This window comes from Cotesia glomerata, unplaced genomic scaffold, assembly GCF_020080835.1.
Source record: "Cotesia glomerata isolate CgM1 unplaced genomic scaffold, MPM_Cglom_v2.3 scaffold_14, whole genome shotgun sequence".
Taxonomy (NCBI): domain Eukaryota; kingdom Metazoa; phylum Arthropoda; class Insecta; order Hymenoptera; family Braconidae; genus Cotesia; species Cotesia glomerata.
Window position 1 is genome coordinate 192720 of NW_025401775.1, and position 21892 is coordinate 214611.

General features: G+C 32.6%; 2 long non-coding RNA genes across 2 annotated transcripts in view; one reads left to right on the forward strand and one right to left on the reverse strand.

Moving 5' to 3' along the window:
* LOC123273828 overlaps positions 1–2691 on the reverse strand; it is a 6893-nt gene extending 4202 nt beyond the window's left edge. Inside the window, exon 1 of the long non-coding RNA XR_006511380.1 lies at positions 2679–2691. This is a non-coding gene — a long non-coding RNA (uncharacterized LOC123273828). The remainder of the gene's footprint in view (positions 1–2678) is intronic.
* Positions 1–3154, forward strand: part of LOC123273827 — a 14522-nt gene extending 11368 nt beyond the window's left edge. The window contains exon 3 of the long non-coding RNA XR_006511379.1: positions 3144–3154. This is a non-coding gene — a long non-coding RNA (uncharacterized LOC123273827). The remainder of the gene's footprint in view (positions 1–3143) is intronic.
* The last annotated feature ends 18738 nt before the right edge of the window (positions 3155–21892 follow it).

Sequence of the window (21892 nt, forward strand, 5' to 3'; positions counted from 1 at the left end):
AAAAAAATAGTCGCAAAAAAAAAAGCACCCTAATATATATATATATATATATACAATATAACGCGGCTTATCCGGACGATAGCGTCTCTAATTCATAATGGATCCGTTTCAAACTCAACATACTTCATTTTTAGACGATTACCAAGGTCAAGTTCAAAGATGAGCTTAATCGGTCAAGTAGTTCAGAAATTACAGAGTTTCAAAATTTTCAAAATCCTAAAAATTCATTTTTTGGCAGATTCTTTCGCGCATAACTTTTGAATGAAATAACTTATCGAATTTTTGTAAATTTAATTTTAAAGCCCATTAAACAAGCTTCAATTTTCATGCAATTTCATTCTTCTAAACTAAAAATAACCTATTCGTCTGTCGGTTTTTAATGAAATTTTACTTTTGCATTCGTTTTCTCGATTATTTCGATAAGTTTGTCTAGTATATCTCATAAAAATCTATCTATAGTTTTATCTCCATGATCAATGCATTTTGTTTGCTGTGAAATCCAAATACATTTTTTTTCTTCTATTGTTTTTTTTTTAGTTGTGTCAACGTTTTTGATTTAATAAACATTATATAATATTCAACCTATTTTTACAATTTTTTCATAATAAATAAATAAATAAATTATATTATTACTAATATTTATGATTAAAATTAGCTATTTGTGAAATCTACTTCCATTTCGGCTGCCGAATGGCCTTTTTTTATAATAATTATCTGTTATTTATCATAAGGGTGAGTCGTAAGGGTGGTTCCGGGACTGCGATCCTGATGGGGATTTTTTAACTAGTCTAGGGTTTCAATGTGAAGGTCCTTGCAAAAAATCAGCGAGAGAATGTCATAATTACTATTTTTTATAATAATTTTCTGTTATTTATCATAAGGGTGAGCCGTAAGGGTGGTTCTGGAGCCGCGAACCCGATGGGGATTTTTTACCTAGTCTAGGGCTTCAATGTAAAGGTCCTTGCAAAAAATCAGCGAGAGAATGTCATAATTACTATTTTTTATAATAATTATCTGTTATTTATCATAAGGGTGAGTCGTAAGGGTGGTTCCGGGACTGCGAACCTGATGGGGATTTTTTAACTAGTCTAGTGCTTCAATGTGAAGGTCCTTGCGAAAAATCAGCGAGAGAATGTCATAATTACTATTTTTTAATAACTATTTATTTTTTTATGACTCATAAGGGTGAGCCGTAAGGGTGGTTCCGGGACTGCGAACCCGATGGGGATTTTTTTCTAAGTCAAGGGCTTTAATGTGAAGGTCCTTGCAAAAAATCAGCGAGAGAATGTCATAATTACTACTTTTTATAATAATTATCTGTGATTTATCATAAGGGTGAGTCGTAAGGGTGGTTCCGGGACTGCGAACCTGATGGGGATTTTTTCCTCAGTCAAGGGCTCCAATGTGAAGGTCCTTGCAAAAAATCAGCGAGAGAATGTCATAATTACTTTTTTTTTCATATTTTATATTGCTAATCACCGTTTTTCCATATACCTACGAATCGATTATTCTACGAACGTTCGGAACTTCAGGTACATGAAAAATTTATTTCTATTTATGTAGTCACATAATATGCCAAGTCGAAATTTAAAATGTAGTCTCAACGCATTGAATCTTTAAATAGTAGAATTAATTTATTGAACGTTAAAAACATAATTGTAACTTATTGGACATAGAGAATGTACTCTGATAAGAGAATTTTTTAGTATTTAATAAAATAATTTAATGTATTTTATCTCAAGTAACTTCTAACTTTTTCCAGGTCATCAGTAGATTATGGCGATCGATGAATTTGAAGTTTGATTTATCGCATGACATTTTGCGTTATTGTTGGACTATACCTCTATTACCAGCGGATCGATTCAAAGAAGCGACTCAAGAAATCCTCAATACTATCCATGATACCGCTGACTTCTACAATGATGATAAAAGCTGTTTAATTAAGTTTATTCTCAATGTGGAAGAATGGTTATTACAGAAACCGGGGGAATTTTCCTTCTATGATATTCCTTGTGAAGCAATAAATATTGCTGAAAATTTCACTCGACACATGGGTAGCAATCTTGAAGGCTACCAACCAAATTTATTTCGTTACTTAGGTATTTTATTTTTTACTATGTAGTCTAGTATTTAGAATAATAGTAAAAATTTGAAGTCATTACTATATGAATAGGAGCATTTCATCTCAATTCAACCGCTATTTTAGATATCCAATGGAAAGAAATTTTGTCTATTCATATATGATTATATATAATTATTAGGGTGTGCCAAAATGTAACTTCCTTGAGGGACTTCTTAAAATTGGAATTTTGAGTTCCGCATTAAAAAGCAGCTCTGTTGAGGTCTTTCCTAAGATATTTTGGGGTAAGACGATAGATTTGATTTTCATAGAATTTTTAGCAGGAGGTTTAATTGGGCACTTCCGGCAAAAATTTGAATTTTCAGCGGAAGTGCCCTAACTTAGCTCCAGTTAAAAAATTCTATGAAAATCAAATTTATCGTCTTACCCCAAAATATCTTAGGAAAGACCTAAACAGAGCTGCTTTTAAAAGCGGAACTCAAAATTCTAATTTTAAGAGGTCCCTCAAGGAAGTTACATTTTGGCACACCTTAATAATTATATACAACTATATGACCATATATAATTATATGTAACAGTTTCGAGTCCGTTCAAATACAATATTGAGTTATAATTATAGATTTAATACTGGATATGATACTTGGTAAAAATACAAAAAAAAAATTAGGAAAACGGTTGACCCTACAGGCCATCCCTGCAATTTCCCGCTAATTCCATATTCAGACGCTTAAAAGTGCACTTATGACGTTAGCTGGTCTATGCAATTTTTTAATACTTCTCTGTAATCGGGCATTTAACACCTTTTCTGATTTCGAAAAAAAAAAAATTTTTTTTTTGTAAGAGAAATTTCGATCAGTTGTGATTGTATGCAGTCTTATATACGCAGATGAAACGATTAGTTTGACTTGAGAAATATTTTTTCAACTCAAGAAAATTTTTTAGATTTTTTATTGAAAACCAAAATTATTTTAGCTTGAGAAAATTAATTTTATTTCACTCCGATACAATCTGTTTTCTGCTAATAGTAGTATTCTTCAGCTCAAGCAAAAAATTTTCTTGGGAGAATAAAAATTATTACTCGATTCAGGATATGTGCAATCCTTTAAATAACTCAATTAATATTGAACAAATATATCGACTTCTTGAACCAAAATTAATTTTTTGGGGGTTCCCTGATTTATAATTTTTAATTAAAAATAAAAGCGGTTTAACATAAGATAAAAAAATTTAAAATAAAAATTAAGTCAAGACATCAGTTTCATCTGTGTATATAATTATAAACAATAATATACAAACTCATAAATAATATGACAAAACATGATTATCTATAAAATTATATGTTACTCAAGTTTGAGCAGATTTAATTATATGCAAAATTTATTTGCTGTAATAGAATCATATTTCGTCATGTATAAACGTATATATGACTTCATTTGGGCTTGTAACAACCAGGTATTAAATATATATTTTTATATAAATTAAATTATTTTTATATATATTAAATCTTTATTTTTATATAGACCGATATCAATCTAATCTGATCTAACCATATATAGACATGTATAGTTATATATGGTCTCATCCCGCATGGAAAAATTTATAAGTCGAAAATATATGTGACATATACTTGATATATACAAACTATATGTACACAAAAAAAATATATGTCAGATATATTTTTGACATATATCTTGAAGTATATGTTTTGATATATGCTGTCATATATGGTAAGATATATGTAAAATATATATCAAATATATACAGGTTTATATTTTGTCATACATTTCAATATATATGTTGACATATATATAAAAATATAAAGAACATATATCTTAGTTTATATATTGGTTTACAAGCAGTTATATATTTCAACAGTATAAGTCAACATATAGATTCACATATATGTATCTGCATGTATGTTGATATACAGTTTAAGATTACATATATTTTAGTAAATTATAAAAATATAAAATTATTTTGACCGTCTTAAAAAATTTGTGGGAAACATTCGTGAAATGAAAATTAATTCTGTGATTCAGGAGATACAACATATTCATACAGTGACAATAATTACTATAAAACTTCAGGTAACACAATTAACGAATATTTGTGTTAAATAGATTGTAACCAAGATATCTTTAATATGTTTGTAATTATCTGTGATTACGCGAATTTTTTAAAATTTTATTTTAAAAAACTGAATTTTTAGAAACAAGAAAATAAAAGTGCCTTGATATTTACATTTAGTGATCCGAAATTACTGGAAATAGTAAAGTTTTAAAATATATATATATATATTTTTTTTTTATTGAGATTGTAAAAGTTTACAGAATAATGAAAAAAATATACTCGTAAAGTTCGTCATAATTTTTTATCGAATACAATTTTATTACACTATCAAATTTCATGATTTTAACAATGTAGAAAAAAAAAATTGTACAGGATTTTTTATAATATGTACATTAATTATAAATTACTTTCATTACTAAATATATAATACTTATTTATATCTTAATCAAATAATCCATAACGATTCGGATACACGCATGCTACACTGTTGGAACCATTTTTTAATGGAATAATTGTTACTCTTTCGACAATATCTTTAAGATCAATAACGCTAAGTGAATCAAGATTATTTTTTATCATGTACATATGCTTCAATTGTCTTCCTCGTAAAAATGATTGTTTTAATTTTTCAAAATACTGCCCAATGACGTAGCAACGTGTCTTACCATCAATATGTGCCACTACAAACGTATCAATATCTAATATTTCATTGTTCAAAAATTTAACACAATAATTATTTCTTTTTTGACATCTCTCATACGAATGGCTATGCATAATTTGATGTTTAATTACTGCGCGATCATATTTTTGAACTAAGATTTTTTCGTCAAAGTAAATATCACATCGTTGGAAAGCTAAAAATTGCTCTCTAGTCAAATTCTGTATATGAGGTTCACCTAATAATTTAACATCATCAACTATTTGCTTATACTTGAATTTACTTTTATTCCCAGTTAGTTTATCATTGAATTCTTTTTGATCATATGTTAAATCCCTACGAAGAATATTTTTTAATTTGTCTATAACGCATTTTATACGGAATGCATCATAAATCTGGTGAGCTACTCCATTAGAACTCTGAATAGAAGCTAATATTTCTTGGTTGAAATTTTCGAAAGTAAACGCATCATGAGTATTTAGCGGTCCCTAATTCCTGACACTTTCAGCTAAGTGAGCAAGTGAATGAATATTAAAAGATAATTCTTCTTCACCGTACAAGTTTTTTACGTCGTTAATAAATTCAATTAAACAGTTGTGCGCATAGTAGATCTCTGAAGGCATAATTGATGATTGCAGTAAAAGAGATATGGCATCTACTAAAAGTGCCCAATGGTCCAAATATTTTTTTTTAGCTACAATTTGCAAGATAGGAAGACTATAGAACAATAAGAATGCAACCCACTCATGATCTTTCCAGTGAGCTCGGTCTGAAATTTCACGAGTGGTTCGAGACATATCCATAGTTGGTTTGAATGACAATAAAAGATTATCAACGTCATCAATACGTCGACCCAAATAAAAATCTTTTTTATGATTTGCAGTATCAAACCACAATCGCGCAAACTGGCGGCAAACGCCTAATCCAACGCAATGCATCCAATCCACGTCGATTCCTGATATGATGTTAAATTGTGGGATTTTCAATAGCTCCGATTCACCTTTAATACCTTTTTCTTTGAGTACTGCATGTTTTAAGGTTTCTGAATGTGTTCTTAAGCCCTCACCGTATGCATCACCCAACTTAATTGGATAAATATTTGTCGTACCATCTCCCTTTTTTACTCTTTTCCCGGCGTTAAGACATAATCCACAGCCATATTGACCATTGAATTGCACAGGATTACGAAGCTTTGGGCGATCTAGTGCATCGTTAATACTTAAGACAACAGCGCATTTTTTTGTATATATTTGGCCTTTGAAAGTATAACTAAATCCTTTATGATATAAACTATCAGCTTCTGAAATAAAGGGCTTAAAAAATTCTTGTAGAAACTCTGGTTTCCCAGGTCCAACCCAAAGAGAAACAAGAAGTATATTTTTTTTACGTTTTACAGCATCTAATTCATTAATTGAACATAGAATCGGATATGCGGAGCAACCTGAGCTGTCAAAAATGGGAACGCCGTCGGTGTTAAATGTAATACTTATCATATCACTTTTCACAGTACATTTATATAAGTTTCCATCCATAATGTCCTCAAATGCATATTTATTTTCTTTCATTCGATGTTGCTCCAAATCCTGATGGAAATTTGAGTTTTCAAATAATTCTTTAAGCTGGTAACCTAACGATAAATATAAAAATATCGATCCGGATTAATAATTTTTTTCAACATCAACATTCATACTACATTTGTCACAATGGAGTATTTCTATGTTTTTTTTTGAATTTTTCGTGTTAGTTGAAGTAGGTTTTTTGTCATTCTCATTCGATGAACCCAATTTCACAGTTTTCTGCTTACCTAAATAAGATCCACAAACTTGGCAGAGGTGGTGAATGGAGATAGAGTCCGATAAACTATCTACAATTTTTTTCCAGTGGTATTTAGTGCCTTTCACCGCCATAGAATCATTCAATATAGCATTACCGCGAATAAAATCTTCTGTGGCACTATATGTTAAATTATGACGCGATTTAATTGCTAAAAATATTAATGCTGCTTTTAAGTCGTCTGTGGAGTACTTCACGTGTAAACTTTCGTCAACTATTGTAGACTTATCACTTGACGTAGTTGGACCAACAGTTATTGAACTGAAAGTTTGTAATGGTACCTGAGCTTCTACTTCATCAATAATTTGTTCAGAGAATTCACTCAACTCATTGCGTACTTGGAAATTCGAAATTGTTGCTTGATCGTTAATTTCTGAATATACCACATTCTCAGCTTCCGGAAACGGACACAATTTTACCTAAAACAGCGATAAAAATTTTAAATGAATGCTAATAATCAACTTGAATTTATATGTTCGAAAAATAATGAAGACATTATTTTACATTGCTAGACTTGACATTTTCTGGAGTACACGTTGGAGTTTTATAATGGAGGTTAGGTTCATCAAATTTAAAATGGAAAAAGTATTTTTGTTATAATGACATTAAATTCGGAATCAAAAATTTTTATTATTATATATCGCAGAATAATATTATTTATTAAACAAATATGTAACGACTTATTAACAATTTCATCAAATTACCTTTTTTGTCTTTTTTTCTTAGCCCAGTATTGTTTAGTTCTCAGTGGGATTTCCGAGGTGCTTCCAAAATAGCAATATTTTTTATAAGTTTCTCTTTTTTTTGTTGTTTTTTTTTACCATCATTGTCATTTTGCTCACTGAAATTCATTTTTTTGTTTGAAGTAAAAAATATTTGCCAATAATATAAACTAAATGGATCGATTATAATTATTAATCGAAAAATATCGATTGTAAAATTAATCGAAAAATATCGATTGTCAAATTAAAATCGACTTCAATATTACAGTACTAGTACCACAAAAATTTTATAACTTTTATAAAGCCATCTTAATAATCACATAAAAATTCGAATATCTTTTATTATTATTTTTTCACTATTGCAGCATATATTTTATTAGTTACTACATCGAGAATAATATGTATTCGAGTAATGTTATTAAATTTCCCGCCACAAAAATTGGGATCTACAGATTCGGTAGAATCTGGCGCCAAGTTCCGTTCAAAAATTCCGTTGTAAACGGAGCGCCAGACTACCGAATGTGTTTACCGTAAGCAGAACGATATTTTTAGGTTGTAAAATTTTATTAATTCTACAGAACTTTTTTTTCTCCAATATTACTCTATAATTATACATTATATGTTATATTATCAATATTAATTGATAATGGTCATTGAAAATAATAAATTCTATTTAAAATTAATTAAATTCTCTAGCACAAACTATAGCGACCCAGATTTTTAGATTTTGACTTTTTTCTTATGGAGAAAGTGACATGCCACAGACTAAATAATTCGAGAATGTATGGTAACTCTCCACTAGATGGGAGACTACAGTTAAAAAAAAAAGTTATGAGCTTGCGTCGATGCTCACTAGGGCTCGTCAATGTTACTCTAACACAAACTGTAGTTAGAAAGTTCGAAATCGGAAATAAAAGAAATAGTAACAATCATCAATATTACAAAAACCATGGAAATTTATTTTACGATTTTATAAAATATAAATATTATGATTGATAATTTGTCTATCAATCTTAACCAAAGGATATACTTGATGGAATTTTATTAATGCTTATTAGTTACTCTACGAGAAATAAAAGTTTAACGTGATTTTATTGTTACAATTGTTTGTGCACTAATTTTCCGCGGCAAAAGTACATAATTTGAATTGAAAATTTTCTCAATCACATAAAATGTTGAAATTTTTTTTTTTAAATAAAATCTATAGATAGAATTTACTATCAACTTTACATATGAATTTTTTTAAATTAAGTTTTATTTATTAACTAGAGTCAATATCTACAAGAGCTCACATTATTTGGGTTTAATTTCTATGTAATAGTCAGCTGATCATTGCCTTAGTAATTCTGTTCGAGTGTTCTACAGACATAGGTAGCACTGCTATACTGCGACCGAACTGCGCGGACATTCAAAACGACAATATTCTGTACATAATGCTTATATTCATTATGAGTTTAATTAATCATATTATTTACTAACAACATAATTATGATAATAATAATATGTAATAAAAATAATCATGCTAATAATAAGAATAAAAATGAAGATAATACTGATAGTTATTATAATGATAACAATAGATTGATGTGAAAAATTATTGCATTCATAATATTGAACAATACGATTATTTTATTAAATTATTAAGGATTGTAGTATTAAATCCAAATTCACAATTTCCTAAATTACAAAAAATATAACAAATTTTCCTACGATTTTATAAAATATAAATATTATGATTGATAATTCAAGTCTATCAATCTTATCCAAAAGATATACGCGACTAATTTTCATGAAATTTTATCGATGCTACTAGTTTCTTTACGGAAAATGAAAGTTTAATTTATTTTTATAATAATTTTATGAACACTTCATATCCGTAGGAAAAGTACAAACTTTAAATTAAGAATGTAAGAAAATTTCTTATGAATACAAAAAAATTTACAGAGTAAACTACTAACTAAACTATCCAACAACCTTCTATGTGTATGTTGTTAAACATATTGTTCTAATTTAATTTAATTTATTAATCAGACCAAATAGATAATACGCTAAACATTGTTTGAGTTTTACTTTCTTCGGATATACCAGCTGTTCAGGGTCTCGGGAATTCTCATTAAGCAGTGTGTACATTCTATGATCTTTTGGTCATTGCCTGTAGGTGGCATTGTTATTCGATTAAGCGGGTTTCAAATAATCATAATTTGTAGATAATTCGTATTGTAATTATGCGTTTGTTTCAAATAATCATAATTTGTAGATAATTCGTATTGTAATTATGCGTTTGATGCATTGTCTTATTTACTAGCAACAATATCATAATAATAATAAATCATAATTTAGGAGCTGATTTTTAATATGGTATCTTTTCATTTTTGATTAATCGAGACACAGAATTGATTATCTCCAATTCTAAATATTTTTATCGAATTTTTTTAATTTTGCTATAAAGTGCTATCGGTTATGAAGCTACAATTTGATTTTGATTTAGGAATCTTTATAATTCTTGAAGTAATAAATATTTAAGAATTCAAAAAACTGCTTTTTTTAAAATATAAAAAGATTCCCTTTTAAAAATCAGCTCCTCAATTGTAATCATATCATAATAAACAATAAAAATAATAATAGTAATATTTATAATAATGGTAATATCGACAAAACCAAAAGTAATAATAGTTATAATACTAAAATTATAATATCGACAAAGCTAAAAATAATAATTGTTACAATATATTAAAAGTAATTATATCGGTAATAATAAATTGATGTTACAAATAATAGTAATATTAATATTTATTATTATTATGTTATTAAATGCTCAGGGGGGGTTGTCCCTGGAGTCCGATTCTCCGAGGGCCCAGCCTGAGCTCCATCCATTACTGCTGTACCACTCCGCACAACAAGGCGGTTAGTGATCACAGCAGGCCAAAGTCATTGTCCTAAGTAGACGGAGGGAACCTAGTATGACAGCCTTCTGCATCCTGACCGCCAAGAATTCAGCTTTTGATGAGCAAGCTGGAACTCTGGCAAGTGAGGATACAAAAGACTGTTTCATCCCTCCGAGGACGCCAACAATCAGGACGACGAGCTTGACACGGTAACCTGGGTAAAGTTTGCCAATTTCAAACAGGAGATCCTGATATATCTGTCTTTTGTGCTCTTCTTTGGCTGAGATGTTGTATTCAGCCGGGGCCGAGAACTCAATGACATAAATGTCACGAGTAGCCTTGTCGAAGAGCACAATATCAGGTTTGTTGTGATCTATCCGCCGAGTTGTTGCAAACGGCATGTTCCAATAAATTTTGCAACTGTCATTCTCAACAACCTGGGGAATATCTCCTGGCAGATAGGGCAGCACCGGTGTCACGTCAATACCGTAGCGGTGACGAAGATAGTAGTACAGTACTCTCAGGGCAGCATTGTGACGCTGGATGTATGCACCTCTCGCCAGCACAGGACATGCTGACAAAATGTGCATAAGCGTCTCCGGATGTTGTTTACACGCCCTGCAGGTCGTGTCCGGGAGCTGCACCTGGAGCACCTTGCTACGGTACTCTAGAGTGTTAATGACACCATCTTGGCAAGCAAATATGAACCCTTCAGTCTCGGACATCAGGCCAGCTGACTTTAAGAAGGAAAACGTCAGCTGGGTGGACAAGCCATGATCACGCACGTGTTTGAAGAACACGCTGTGCATAGACTTGCCCATCAGTTCGCCTAGGAGTAGTTTTTCCTCGGCGTTCCTGATGACGCTCTTGAATTCCTCCTTTCGGAGTTCCATAAGAGCGTTTATTTCTCCAAGACCAAGAGTTCTTGCCGCATATATTGCTGCCTTATATAAGAACGACCCCTTATGCGCATTCTCATGTTTATGAACAATTTGCATAAGAAAGTCATCCTCGTCTGCAGTGAAATTGACAACTTCGTGTGTTAAACCCAGGACCAAACGATCATGCAGTCGCTCCAAACTCTGCAGACCTCTCCCACCGATCGACCGGGAGAGGTATAATCTGGCGACTGATGAATTGGGGTGCATGCTCCGATTCATATTGATAACCTTACGGGTTTTGATGTCGAGATCTCGTAAATCCTTTCGGGCCCATTTTAAGACACCGAAAGAGTATAGTAAGACTGGGACAGCGAGCATGTTAGTGGCGGAGACTTTATTTTTGCCGGAAAGTTCGGAGGACCAGATTTTCCGGAGTCTCCTAACATACTCGCTACGGAGAGTTGCTTGGACTTCGGAGACCGCATGCATGCGGTGCTCTTCCATTCCTAGATATCTATACAACTCTCCGGCATCTAATTGTCTTAAGATGCTCCCATCTACCAACTCGACATCATCACTCGTATCAGAGCACTTACCCCTCGCCAGATGTACGACCGCACACTTGTCCAACCCAAAAGACATTCCGACATCCCGCGTGTACTCTGCTACGATGTTCAGGGCCGCCTGTAGATGATCTTCATCAGCACTATACAGCTTCAGATCATCCATATAAAGCAGATGGGTAATTGAGTATTTTCGATCACCCGGAGGCCCCACAGAGTACCCATGGGTTTTACGGAGAGCAACAGATATAGGCAGCAGTGAGATGCAAAACAGCAAAGGGCTCAAGGAATCGCCTTGGAAGACCCCTCGTTTGTACTCTACAACTCCGGTTATGCGCAATGCGTTTCCACTTCCAATGTAAAAACGCGTTCGCCAGAGCTGCATTGTACGCCGAATGCATTCCACTATTTCAGGATTGACCCCCAGGCATTTGAGGAAATATAAAATCAACTCATGAGAAGTTGAGTCAAATGCCTTGCGATAGTCGATCCAGGCCATTGACAGGTTGCGTTGATAGTAGATCGCATCTTGTGTGACACATCGATCAACTATCAAGTTCTCTTTGCAACCTGACAGGCCTCTTTTGCTGCCACGCTGTTCATATATCTGTTGCCATACAGGTTCTATCTCCTGCAAAATACGGTTGTTTAAAATTTTTGTAAAAATTTTATAAACCGCATTCAAGCAGGTGATAGGCCTGTAATTCTTTGGGTCAGACAAGTCATCTTTTTTTGGTATCAGTACGGTTCGCCCTTCCACGAGCCAGTCTGAAATCGGTTCGTCAGCTCTAATGTACGATGTAAATATACGGGCCAGATGGAGGTGGGTAGAAGTAAACTTCTTCCACCAAAAGACATTTATGCCATCTGGTCCCGGGGCAGCCCAATTTTTGCTTCCATTTAGAGCTGAACGAACTTCATTCACACTGACTGCAGGGCTCTCTTCATCAGCATTCTGTCTACGGTGTTCCCGACAGAATGCTTTAAAGTCGTGCAGAGCTGGAGTATTGGCGTTCACGTTTGGTTGATCTCCATACAACTCAGTCCAAAAAGCTTCCACCCGCTCAGGCGTTGGATAATTCCCGGTAACATCGGTCTTTGGTGTCAGAAAGCGTGAAGGGCTGGATCGAAACAACGAGTTGTCGACCAACCGCTTCAGCCTTTTCTCTAGTGACTTTTTGGCAGTCACTAGAGCCCGCAATTTATTGAGAGACTCTTCCTTGATGACAAGAAGAGTACTCTTATTCAGTGTGATGACGCCACCGAAGTTCAGCAGCGATGCGCCGAATTCGGGGCGTGTATGCTCTTTGAATTGTTTCAAACTCAATCACACACTGAATGCGGGAGACCTGTTTCCGGGATCTGTCAATTTTGAGTCCAAGTTGTGAGATGCGCTGTCTCAACCTTGCCTCGATCGAGAGACAATGTCTCTCTCTCGGAAAAGCCGAAACTGCTGCACCATACACAACCTGGCTCACAGTGAGCAGGGTGGAATCCTCCAGGATGTTTGCACGGAGATCTTCATTTACCGCTTCTAGCTGTTGTTGGGAGTAAGTTATCTTTTTAGATATACTTACTTGCCGTCCTATAAAGGGATTGTTGTCATCCAAGGAGGAACGGCGTCGCTCTTGGTGTAATTGCGCCGGAAAGGAAAGTCTATTAGACTGCCTTCTATCCGGCACAAGCGATCTTCTATTACGCCGAAGATAAGCGGCATAATTACGCAGGTGTTTAGGCGTAAAATGCTCTAGCTCCGGATGCATATCACTCCAAAGAGTGTGCATCCGGGCCATATAACCGCTCACCCCCGGCTCGCTACGTTGGTAGCACACCAAGAGGTCGACTCGTAGTTCCTCCGTCCACTTAAAGTAAGTCCTTAAAGCGCCAGGGTCGTCATCGTTCATCGGGTCCGGCGTGCTCCTCCCACCTGATGAATGGTCCTCATCCGAAAAGGACCGGTTGTAGGGAGCACTTCTGAGATTACGTCTTGTTGTAACTCAGTATTTCAATGCAGTGGGTAGTTGGCCCACTGCATCGGCTACGTCGTTCGCCTACAGACCTGGTGTTATGGTCTGCGTTTCCCGCGATGCGCCGCTTGGAGGCCACGTAGCAAGCACCGCTTATTATTATTATTATTATTATTATTATTATTATTATTATTATTATTATTATAATTACTGTTATTATTTAATTATTGTGCATTGACGTATTTAATCTAAATTAACAATTTTTTTGATTAAAAAAAAAGCGTTAAAAATTTCTTTATGTATATAAAGAATTTAAAATTCCCATTTATCATCTTGTTTATTGATTAAAACTGAAGAGTAAACGATTGTTAGTTATATTAAGTTTTTCAATGCTACTAGTACTATGAAAAAAAACTAACTTTTTGATCAGGATTTGAGCTCTGTAATTAACGAACATACGACCTTTTATATAATAATATCTTTGCCTGCAATAATCCATTTATTTGTGACTTTTTAATTTTGCGCGGGAAAAGTACAAACCTTAAATTAAGAATGTTAAAATTTTTATATGAATACAAAATTTTTCGTATAAACTACTAAACATTCTTATATGTCTATATTCTCAAACATTTTTTTCTTATTGAATTTTATTTATTACCTAAACTAAACACAGAACAATCTAAGCATTGTTTGAGTTCTACTTTCTTCGGATTAGTAGCTGTTCAAGGTCTAGAAAATTTTCATTGGATGGTGTACATATTTTATGATCTCTTGGTTGTTGCCTGTAGGTGGCACTGTTATTCAATTGAGCGGGTTTCAAATAATCATAATTTTTAGATGATACCTAATATAATTATGCGTTTGATGCATTGAGTTATTCAGTAACAACAGTTTCGCTAAATATTTTGAGAATGCATAAAAATCCTTCACTAGACGGAAGACTAAAGCTAAAAAAAGATATTTCGCAGCTTGCACTTACACCCGTCAGGGGCTGCGCTGGAAATATTATTACATAAACTGTAGCTTCAAGAGGATAGTTTGCTATGAAAAATACAGCCATTGCAAGATTTAGGTTGGTAACGTAGAAAAGTGAAGTAAAATCTTAGAGAGACTCTCACAGATGTTAATAGAATAAAGTGTCGTTGCTGTACTTATATTCTTATTTATTGACTTTTCAATTCGAGTAGAACAGTATTACATTTGGACAATAAACTTTTTAAATGACAAAAAATATCAAAATATTTTCAATGATACTAAGATATTTATTTTGATGATTTTTGCCTGTAAGTGGCATCACGGGCTAATTGAGGGAGGTTTGAAACGACAATATTCTTTACATAGTACTGATAGTAATGATGAGTTTGATGACTTGTATTACAGTGGAAGCGGTTCCAAGTTATCCAGGTTGTCTTTCTCGTTCTTGTTACCGTTTCATGAGAAATTGGGACAAAACTAATGTAACTTTTAACTGCATTCACTGTATTTACTGACAACAATATGACGACAGCAATAAACAACAAAAAAATAATAATTATTATAATGAAGATAATATCAACTATGACATTAATTAGAGATAATACTGAAAATAATCATAGTGATGAAAAAAAATTGAAAATAAAAGTAATTGTGATAATTACATTTATCACCATTATTGTTATTATTATTCTTTTCAAATAATTTAGCGTTGATGTGTTAAATTCAAATTTATAACCATCTCAATTACAAAAAATTAAAAAATTTATGTGAAATTAAATGCTTTCAATTGATAATTCAATTTATCAATATTAAATATCAATCAGTACAAAAAATGAAACTCCAATTTATTGATATTACAATTTTATGAACATATGTTTTCCGCGGGAAAAATACAAATTTTGAATTAAAAACTTTTTCAATTACAAAAAATGTGAAAATTCCTCCAATTTCAAATCTGGAATTAACTATCAAACAACTTTACATATTTATTTTTTTTATATTACATTTCCGTTTAATTATATTTTTTTATTAAATTATTTTATGTTTATAGTAAACAAAAAAAAATAACTGACGAACTAACGATGTCATAAAAAAAACTTCAAAAATTAAAAAAAAAATTCTGGGGGACTAAATACTATTGTTGTAAATAGTGATGAGCAAAATCTGTCTTGGTCTTGCAGTCTTGATCTTGGTCTTGCAATTTTGCAAGACCAAGACCAAGACCAAGATCAGACATATACTAGCAAGACCAAGACGAAGACCGAATGACCAAGAACAAGACTGAAACCAAGACCGAGTAAGCAAGACCAAGACCAAAATGCAAGACCGAACAAAAAAAAATTAATACTTCCGTTGTAAATAAGAACTTAACAAAAAGATATGAAATCCGAACAAAAACAGTTTCACTGTAAAAAATTGCGCCAAGTCCACGTTCATAAAACTCATCTCAATAACATTTGCACTTTACAAAAAAAATTAGGCTCGTTTTAATAATTTTCATTCTCTACAAAAAGATGTGAAATACAAAAAAATACCAAGAAACCGTCATAATGTTGAAAAAATTGAAAAAAAATTTGTTGAAAATTGAAAAATTAAAAAAAAAATTTTTTATCGTACTTGGCGCGCGTCATTGAGTACCCCAAATTTTTTCAGGATAAATGAACATCCTTATAATGTTGAGAAATTTATAAGTAAGTAAACCTATATTATTTCATAATAAGTTTTACAAAAGTTAGGTAAAATCGACATGTCATATGCAGTTATGCAAACTACATACAAGTCGATACGCATGCATAAGTTGGGTCGGTTGCATTGTGAGAATTGTGTTTACTAAAAAATAAAACATATCGCTGACTAAATTGGGAAAATGCGGTGTGAGTGCCAATCAAAATGTGTTAATTACAATAATTAAACGAAGCAATATCAAGCTTTAATATTGCATAAGGTTCTTCACTAAAGATTAATGACGAAGCTGAAAAAAAATGAATCCAAAAATTTTATATAATTTCAGATTTCTTGAACACACCACCATATTGACAGTTGTTTTCACTAAAGATCTAAAAAAAATCTTGAGAACGGGTTTTTTCACTAAAAATGATAATTAATACAGTAAGCAACGTTTTCAATAAGCTCAGTATCCTTGACTAATGTAAATCTATATAAATATATAATATGATTATATACATACAAGCAAAATCGTTTTTTCTTGGGTTGAAAATCTTCCGAAAAAATTTGGGGTACTCAATGACGCGCGCCAAGTACGATAAAAAATTTTTTTTTTAATTTTTCAATTTTCAACAAATTTTTTTTCAATTTTTTCAACATTATGACGGTTTCTTGGTATTTTTTTGTATTTCACATCTTTTTGTAGAGAATGAAAATTATTAAAACGTGCCTAATTTTTTTTGTAAAGTGCAAATGTTCTTGAGATGAGTTTTATGAACGTGGACTTGGCGCAATTTTTTACGGTGAAACTGTTTTTGTTCGGATATAACATTACCACCAGCAGTAAAACTATCGCTATCAATACCACACTTTTAATCATATAAACTATTTTATAATTAATATTATTTGTCTAGGCGACAATATTTGTTTGTTTTAAAAAATAATCAAAATTTTTATCAAGTGGACAACGTTATTGTAAAAAAAGTTTGTGATTACAATATATCATATGAATGCATAGAATTATTAACCTCTAATTGACTGGTATCGATGGCGTCTGTTGAGTATCACACCTTAAATATCAACAGGCAATACGAATGTGGGATTTATTTTTAATCAAGAAAGTATTATAAGAAGTTATTGTATGTTTGCCGCTGAATAAATTCTAATTATCCATGTGATCCAATAAAAGTTCTAGCTGTGATTAAAAATTGAATAACTCATAACTAGTTGCAGTAAGTTATATAACCTTTTATAGCTTTTTTTTTGTCAACTTAAAATTAGTTCACAGAAGTATATATACATATACACATTAGATTTTTCTTAATATTATTATCTATTACAATAACGTAAAATGGAATATTCACACTTTTTTTATATTTTTCAGAAATATAAATTTTTTTAAGATGACCGAACTGTTTGCATTGGCGAAATGGATTACCAAAGAAGAAGCTGGTACTTACACCGTTGGGGTGCCGACAGATTGGATAAAAAACTTTTCATATGAAGAATTTAAGAAAGATTCTTATGACCCTGACATGACTTATGTTATCGAGTGGAGAAAAGGTAAGAAATCACCTGCTGGATGGCCAGTGTACGATGGTTTGGTGACGGAAGTATCAAGTAAGTATTATTCGATGATGATGTTATTAAAAAAATAATATTACTGAAACTTGTTGATTTTCATTTTAATTTATGAAATCTAATTAAATAGGTAGTATTATTGCTCTGGAAAAAAAGTTCAATTCATATTACCAAGGAGTCCAATCTTCAAACATCACTATCAGTTCGATAGATGAAGATGTCAGTGGAGAAACCCAACAGTCGAGTAAGCCAATCACGGTTGCATCAAGTTCCGCCGAAACGCAATCTAGTAAAAATTTATTTAATTTCTCTTCTGCGACTAAAATTATATATTTTTTTAGTTTATTTAACGCGTAAAAATTCATAAAATGAGATAATAAAAATAACTCTCACAAATATAAATTTCCAAATTAAAAAATAGTACAATACAGAAATTTCCAGCCACTTGCCAATTTTTTGGTGTCATTTGAATAATAAATTAGCGCTAGAATAGCTATGAAAAAAACTACATTCGGATTTTTAACTTCCCGCTAAAAATCTCAGATTTTCAAAAATCGGGAAGTTATTGTTTTCACCCCGTTTTACAAAAATCGAGTTTTCATCAAATCTCGACGTTTGAAGGTCACAGGAAGCTTCCCTGACTATTTTTACGATGATGTCCGTACGTCTGTATGTATGTGTGTGTATGTGTGTGTGTGTGTGTGTGTGTGTGTGTGTGTGTGTGTGTGTGTGTGTGTGTGTGTGTGTGTGTGTGTATGTAAACCTCTTGTAACTTTTGAACGGCTTGACCGATTTGATCGCGGTTGGTGCCATTCGAAAGGGCTTGCCCAAACTTAAATTTCCTGAAAATTTGAACCGACTCGGACCAGAAAATTTCGAGAAAATCCAAAAAAAGTAAAAAAAAAGTTGTTTTTTTTAAATTTTTTTTAAATATCTCCGAATTGGCTGAACGGATCGGTATCAAAATCTAATCAGCCCTTAACCTTAAAAACCCCCATCGATCGCCACCAAAAACGATAGAATCGGTTGATGCGTTCGTGAGATATCGTTGTCGAAAAAAATCGAAAAAAGTGTTTTTTTGTAATAACTTCGAAATTCATAGCTCGATCGATTTAAACTTAAAAATTTTTCATGGAGCTTCAGAAACTGCGTCGATTGCCGCCAAGCGCGTGAAAATGGGTTTATTCATTCAAAAGTTATAGCAGTTTAAAAATTTTAAAAATCGTGTTTTATCAAATTTTGATAAGACTTTTGAGCTCGAAGAGCTCAGAAGCATAAAACAGCTACTTTTTGTTATAGAGTTCTGAAGGACATTTATAATAGATTTGTGGAAAGTAGGAAGGATGGCTATTCTAGTAATAATATAACACTTTGATTATATATATGTCTATATGTAGTTGCAGCTTTATTATGTCTTGTACACAGAACTTCTAGATGTACGTGTTATCGGTACAGAGCTATAGACAAGAGTGAGTATGTCACAATGTAAGAGACTACTCCAGAGGCCTAGTAATTACTTTAAACGTCTAATAGATGGTGCCTCATGTATGAGCAAAGTAAACTATTTCTGACAAGTTCAAAAAACTGCGTCGATTGCCGCCAACCACCTGAAAATCGGTTCATTCATTTAAAAGTTATTGCCGTTTGAAAGTTCAAAAAATTGTGTCTTTAAACTGCTATTAGAGTTTTGAGCTCGAAGAGCTCAAATTGACACAAAAACAAGATTTTTGAGCTCGAAGAGCTCGAAAACGTAATGTGTAGTTTGAAGCGTTTAAGTACAAAATGAGCGGGAAGTTGCAGGGATGGCCTTTAGGGTGAACCGTTTTTCTAATTTTTTTTTTAAATTTTCTTTCTGATTATTTATTTGAAGGACAAATTGTAAAAATTCTTGGATATTTTCTAATTTCAGTATCACAAAAATAGTTGGGAAATTCATTTATTTATTTATTTATTCAGTTTAAGCTCATACAAAGTATTCTAATGTGATTTTTGTTCTATTAGCTGAAAATAGTTTCTCTGCGAAAATTTTGGCGGAGATGAAGAATATGAAACAAGAAATGACTCGTATACGCTCTAAACGAAAGAACAGCGATTCTGAGGAATCCAACTCGGAGACGGAAAATAATCCAGAGCAGGTTTATTGAATAATTTTTAATCAGTTTTGTTCTCTCTTCAAAAAAAAAAAATCAGTGACAAATCAGTAGAATTGCCCTGAAATTAAAATTTGAGATAGTTTACTGATTCGAGACACTTTTCACTGATTAATTTTTAAAAAGTACTAGCAAAAGAATGATACAAGTAAAGGTGCATTATTATTAATTAATATGATACTTTTAGATTGAAATTGGAAGACGAGGAAGTGGGATAAAAGTGACTGATCAACAATGGAGATGTGCTACATCTCAATCTACATGCACTGGTATGGCAACAAGCTTACTCATTGCTGTTTTACCAATGGAAACATTACTTAAAAGTAATAGTAAGGGCGGGAAATCAAGAATTAACAAGGATTCCAATAATGCGGTCCAATTACAACAGATAGATCCCGTTATCCTTGAGGCTATAAAATGTAAAACTAAATAACTTGTCATTGAACTCATTGATAGAATTGATAACGAGTATATACAGAACGATCTTTTATATAGATGTTTCAATGATTATCCTTATGTAGAGTAAATATAATTTAAATTATTTTTTCTGAATCCTCGTTCTCACTTCTATTTGTATTCTTGGTAATACACTACTAAGTTCAATAATATTTAATAAATATATTTTTTCTTTATAGATTCAGTGCAAAAAAAATTAGAAAAACGGTTGACCCTGAAGGCCATCCCTGCAACTTCCCGCTAATTCTATACTAAAGCGCTTAAAAGTAAACTCATGACGTTATAGAGCTCTTCGAGCTCAAAAATATAGTTTATGTTCTTCTGAGCTCTTCGAGCTCAAAAGGCTGTTATGAATTAGAAAGAATAATATTCTTTCGAATTTTAAACTACGAATAATTTCGAAGTTATGTGTAAAAAACCACTATTTTTGATTTCTTTCATTGACGATATCTCATGAACGCATCGACCGATTTTGACGGGCTTGGCAGCAATCAACGGAGTTTTTCAAGTGTAAATAGTTTGATTCAGTCTGACAAAACGATCCAACTAGAAATTTCGAAGTTATGTGTGAAAAACCCAAAAAACCAACATTTTTTGTTTCTTTGCTTGACGATATCTCACGAACAAATCAACCAATTTTGACTGGCTTGGCGGCAATCGACGGAGTTTTTTGAGTGCTAATAATTAGTTACCTTCATCTAAAACGATATAATTAGAAATTTCAAAGTTATGCGCAAAAAACCACTTTTTTCGATTTCTTTCGCCGACGATATCTCCCGAACGAATTGACCGATTTTGACCGGTTTGGCGGCAATCGACGTGGTTTTTGGATGTTCAAAGTTGATTAGATTTTGGAATTGATCGATAAAGCCATTTATAAGTTATTTCGAAAAAACTACATTTTGAAAAATTGTTTTTTGCAGTTTTTTTGAGATTTCTCAAAATCTATCCATCCGAATCAGTCAAAATTCTTAGGAAATCTAAGTTTGAGGGAACTCTTTAAAACGCCGTTTAGTTTGTTCCGATCGGTTTAGCCGTTCAAAAGTTATAAGCGGGTCACATACTTTCACACACACACACACACACACACACACACACACACACACACACACACACACTCGGGGCAGAAGAGATACTGCTACCGGGCGCGTCTCCCCGAGCGAATGGGAGAACGCTCGCTGTCCTTGGATGACACTTAATCTCTTAGTTGATGAGGTACAGCGGGTAGGAGCCAAGCAAAATAACCAAACAAAATAAGCTCCCGTGGACAAAACTCCCCTTTTAATGGGTTGGTCACACTAACTGACCTAGCAAGACGATTGGTTCCTGCTGTAACTCACTGGGAGTATCCGGAAACTGTATCGTATTTTCTGACGATGCAGGCCACGGCTGATGTGAGCTTGCTC